This window comes from Chenopodium album, chromosome 6, assembly GCF_948465745.1.
Source record: "Chenopodium album chromosome 6, dcCheAlbu1.1, whole genome shotgun sequence".
In the NCBI taxonomy this organism is placed as follows: Eukaryota; Viridiplantae; Streptophyta; class Magnoliopsida; order Caryophyllales; family Amaranthaceae; genus Chenopodium; species Chenopodium album.
The window spans coordinates 7,821,111-7,827,110 of NC_137839.1; positions in this window are offsets into that span (position 1 = coordinate 7,821,111).

Genomic DNA, 6,000 nt, shown 5'->3' on the forward strand with positions numbered 1-6,000 from the left:
CGGGGTGGATGTTGGCTCTCCCATCCCATCCCCACCTAACATTCTCATCCCCATCCCATCCCCGCCCCGACGGGTACAATTCCAAAACCATCCCCACCCCACCCCCCACTTGGATATCCACTTCCACCTAATCTCCACCTAAGACCCACCTTCTAAATACAACTATATTACATTATAATAAAAAATAATAATAATAATTGTTAAGTTACACAATTTTTTTTATAATTTAAGTCTATTATTACAAAATATTATACTTTTACTATATATATATATATATTACTTAATTTATATTTAAAATAGTAAAAAAAGTACGAAGTATATATTTAATGTAAATATATAAGGAAATGGGTATGGGGCGGGCACAAAATTAGGCGGGTGGGTATGAAGTGGGGATGGAGCAGGTTCAACCTAAAATCCATCCCCGCCCCATCACCCATGGCGGGTATGATTTTTATCCCTATCCCGGCCCCGCCCCACCACCCACCAAATTGAGACCCATCCCCGCCCCAGTGGGTGGGGATGGGGCGAGTCTCCTACTGATCTGCCCCACTGACATCCCTACTCATAAACCTATTTTTATTACTCAAGTGTAAGGGTCAATAATCTTGACATTAGAGGTATAAAATTCGAGCTATATTTATTTTTGAATTAGTATTACGAGTGTATTTTATTTATATAAACCCCTTATAAAATTTAATAACAACTAACCGTCCATTGTATATGACTTAGGGCTTGTTTAGATTTACTGAATTAAGCTGAACTGAACTGAATTGAACTGAATTGAATTGTTTATAATAGAAAAAAATTAGGAAATGAAGTGAATTAAACTGAGCTGAACTGAAGTTGAAGAGTTCAAAAAAAAATTTTGAAAAAAAAGCAAGAAAACAATTATGGGCCTAAAACATATTAGACCCGAGGAACCTCCATTCGTATAGGAAAACAAGGACGGATCCAGAAATATTTTATCGATCGGGCCTACATTAATAGAATTCGAAACTCAACTAACACCGGCTACACAAATCATATCTACAAAAAAGTTTAATATAATTTCACAAAATTGCAAAAAATTGATTTACCATACACTTATAACACATGAAAATTAAAGATATCAAGGTAATTCATATTGGATTAGTAATATTCAAATAAACTAATAATTTAGTAAAAGTCTAAAAGAACATAACAAATTGTCAACATATGAAATACAAATACAACATTATATTATACTTTGTATTATGCAATTTAGATGACTTAAGAACAACAGGCAAATACAAGTATCAGATAAACGAATTTTTGTTAATCTGGTGGCATTTCTGTAAATATATTGAAAAAGCGTGGTCATTTATTCGGTACTTTTGATGAGCTGTCCAATTACTGTTTACAACTTGCATTTACTGTTTGTTGAGGAAATTACACATTTACCCTTTAACTAGTACATAAAAAGACGCTACTAGAAATAGGCTAAATAGCGACGGATCGGTTCCGACGGACCTTATTTTCCGTCGCAAAATTCAAAAATTCCGACAGAATATATTTCGTCGCAATATATCGACGGATTTAACTAGTTTTGACGAATTTTCCGTCGTAATTATTCCGACGAAAATATTTTCCGTCGTTATTTTCTTTTTCTGACGGAATATTTCGTCGAAAATAGGTTTACGACGGAAAATTCCGTCGGAAAATAAAAGCCTTTTTTAAAAAATTGCCCAAATTGATTTAACCTTAAAAAAAGAAGGGGAAAGGACGTTGCAACGGACAGAAAAAAGAGAAGGAGAGAGAAAGAGAGAGGGAAAGAGAAAAAGGGCACACACCACCGCCGTCCGTCACGCTTCTAGCGCCGTTCGTCACCCATCCGCTGCCGACGAAGACCAAAACGCCGCAGAGAATGTAATAGAGAAAGAGGACGAAAAGGAGAAAGAGAAAGAGGACGAGAAGGAGAAAGAGAAAGATAACGGCGGTCGAAGGGGCGGCTTGTTTTCCGTCGAGCCTCCGTTGACGCTGCTGGTTGTTGCCGGCGCCGCGTCTAGGTCAGTTAACAACTTTTTTTTTGTTTTCGTTTTTTTTTTAATGACATTCAAATCTGACTTGATTCCTTGACCACTACAACTGCAGCCTCCGGCCTCCTCCCTTCCCTCGCCGTGGCTGAAGCAGTATAGGAAGGCAGTTTTCATCTCTTTATGGTAAGTTGTCGTTTCCCCAATTTTATTTTTTTTAATAATAAACCCTTATTTATTTAATTTAATTATTTTTTTTAATATTTGTATGTAGGATTTGTACAATTAGATGGTTTAATTGTCAAAAAGAAGTGCAGATCTAAAGGTTAGTCACATTACAAACCCTAATATAATGTATGTATGTTAGTTTGGTTTGGTTTTGTTTAACATAACTTAGTTTAGTTAAGTTTATTCTAATATAATGTGTTTTAGTTTAGTTTAGTTACTTTTTTTTTTTTGTAAGTATATTAGTTTAGTTTAGTTTAGTTTACTTTTTTGTAAGTATGTTAGTTTAGTTTAGTTTATTTTAATATAATGTGGTTTAATTTAGTTTAGTTTTACTAAAGTATATTAGATTAGTTTAATATTATGAAACTTTAGTTAGGTTTTGTTCGTTTTGTTTAATATGATGTATGTTAGATTACTTTAGTTCATTATAATCTAGTTTAGTTTTGTTTAGTTTAATATAATGTTTCTTACTTAACTTTAATTTTATATAATGCATGTTACTAGATTTAATATTATGATATGTTAGTTCAGTTTGGTTTTTTTTGGTTTGATTTGTTTATACTAATGTTATGGTTTTATGATATGTTTGTTTATGTTAAGTTTAATTATGATATATTTGTATAATTTTTTGTATGTTAGTTTAGTTTTAATATCTTTAAATAAATCATTTACATAATGATATTTCTAGACACCCGTTCAAGGTATACACATTAGGAGTATGTCTTGAATAGTCCCCGGTTGGGACTGTCCTTGTACGTTTAATCTCACTTAGGTGGTGAATGTATTCCTTTTTTTAATTCTAAGGAAGATCCTTGCTTATAATTTCTCTACAATGTTCTCTAGGTACATATATAGGTGTTTCTAATCGCCTATATCGTGTACTTGGAGAACTGTAGGGAAATGCTGGCGGATTTTCCATAGAATTGAAATCCTGGCATACATTCACTAGTGAGATTGAACGTCCAAGGATGGGTTAGGTTGGAGTGATAAGGACCCTTGGAAATCATTTCTCTTCTCATTTGCATTTCCATAACACTTTGATCTGTAATTAATATATAATGTTCTTTGTGATTAATGGCATATGTGTTAGTTGTGTAGAACTTGTAATCATAAAACGAAAAGAACGTAATTGGATGTACGAAAGGAAGGTTGGGAATTCTATTAATCCCGAGTTCTTGAAGGGGGTAGATGAATTCCTTAAATATGTGGAAGATCATCCCGAGAGTAGCAACCCGAATGAAGTTAGGTGTCAATGTTTTAAATGCAAAAACAAACGTCTTTGGGATGCGGATACGGTTAAACTTCATTTGTATCGCAGTGGTTTTTTACCCAATTACTATGAGTGGATGTGTCATGGGGAAGGGTTTCCTGGAACTCGTGGAAGGCAGTCAAATGAATATCGTGAAATGGTTTTGGATGCATTTGGTCAGTCTCAAGATCAAGGGCATTCCGAAGAGGCGGTTGTTTCATTAGAGGAGGAGCCTGATGCACAATCCAAGCCATTTTTTGATTTGTTAAGGTCTTCTGAACAACCGTTATACGAAGGGAGTTCATTGTCTGTGTTAGAGATGGCTTCTAGAATCACTAGCCTAAAATGCGAGTATAATTTGCCTCACAGATGTGTTGATGGATTTGCTTCTTTGGTTAATGAAGCAATTCCTAACAACAACCACATGGCCGAGACATTCTATGAGGTCAAGAAAATTGTTAAGGGGTTAGAGCTGCCCCATGAAAAGATTCATGCATGCCCGAAAGTATGTATGTTGTTTTGGAAAGATGATGCTCAATTATCTACATGTAGGGTGTGTGGTAGCGACCGATACAAGAAGACTTCTAATGGTAGCTTAGTGCCTTTGAATGTTCTATTTTATTTCCCTATCACACCTAGGTTGCAAAGGCTTTTTGCAACTAAAAACATTTCCGAGGAAATGACATGGCATGCTAAAAATCCTCGAGTTCAAGGCACAATGGCACACCCTAGCGATAGTGAAGCGTGGAAACACCTTGAAAGTTGAGTTTGCGTCTGAACCTCGTAATGTTCGATTTGGCCTATGTACGGATGGATTTGCTCCACATGGTCAGTTTGGGGGACAATATTCTTGTTGGCCTATCATTTTGACCCCTTATAACTTGCCTCCGTCAATGTGTATGAAAAGACAGTTCATGTTTCTTTCGTTACTCGTTCCTGGTCCTAAAAACCCTAAGGGCAACTTGGATGTTTACATGCAACCGCTCATACATGAGTTGAAACAGTTGTGGGAAGTTGGGGTAAATACTTACAATATTTCGAGAAAACAGAATTTCAATCTTCGAGCAGCCATCCTATGGACCGTTAGTGACTTCCCGGCTTATGGTATGTTATCTGGTTGGACCACAGCCGGTAAGAAGGCTCGTCCATATTCCATGGAGAAAAGCAATGCATTTTGGCTCGAACATGGTGGTAAGGTTTCTTGGTTTGATTTCCATCGTCAATTCCTTCCGACAAATCATCCTTTTCAAAATAGTAAAAATGCATTTTGTAAAAACAAAGTCGAAAAAGGTTCACCACTGAAAGTGCAGCTGGTACTCAAGAAGGGGGGGGGGGTTGAATTGAGTACAGGGCAGTGTTAGAAATTATTGGATTTTCTTCTATTTATGTAGGGGGACCAGATGATGAACTGGTCCTGCAGCGGAAACAGAAAATACAATAAATAATCAACACAAAGATTTAACGAGGTTCAGCTCAACTCTGAGCCTACGTCCTCCACTACCCTAATTACTTTTATTAATCAACTCTGAAAAACAAAAGCAATTACAAATGATCACACTCGTGATCCCCACACCTAACTCTAGGTGTCACTTCGCACTTGAACTCACAAGCACTTGCACTCACACTCGTAAATGCTACTCAATCACTAACCTCTTAGTGATTCAATACAAACCCTTTGTTTCCCTCTAAATGCTTCCACTCAAAGCTTACAAGAGATAATTACAAAACAATTCTTACTGTGTGCATAAATAGTTTGTAAGAGATGAACTAACTATTTCCCTTAGAGTGTATTTCGAGCTTTCAAAGATAGAGAATTATTTTCAGAAAAGCTCACTCGAAATTCTGATCGAGTTTATGCTTTTATAAGGTTGGGAGATGAAATCTTTCGTGATCTTTTCAGATCATAACTTAGGTAAATAGAATATCTTTTATTTTGTAAATAAGAGATATTCTAAGATATTATTCTACTTTCCATAAATGGGTAGAATAATATATTCTAAGTTATATGCGAAATAATTCATCTCCAACTTTGCATAAACTGAATCAATTAGTTTAGTAAATATTCTCTAAGGATAGGAAATATATATTCCAGAAAATATTTACTGAACTAATGTCCAGGTTCATGAAACAAGCTACGAAGCAGCTGTTTCCTGACCTGTTAATGTCCTAGGGATCAGGTCAACTTTTCCTGATCTCTACAACACTAAATACTCTAAGTAAGGGATACAAATAGCTCACGTACAAACATCCATGCACACTTAACATTATAAAGACTACAAAGATCAACTATCCTAATCTAAGAGACTTCATAATCTTCAAGTCTTGACGGCCTTCCTTGATAGAACATTCTGATACAGATTTCTTGAATGCTTTGATTCAAAAGGACTTCATATTGCCTCAAGTACTTGGGATAGCTGTTCCTGTTCAAAATGTCAGTTGATATAATATAAAACCAGCAAGAACCAGCTAGTCAGCTGTTTGTCATCACTCAAAACCTTAAGTGACTCAACAATTTCCCCCTTTTTGATGATG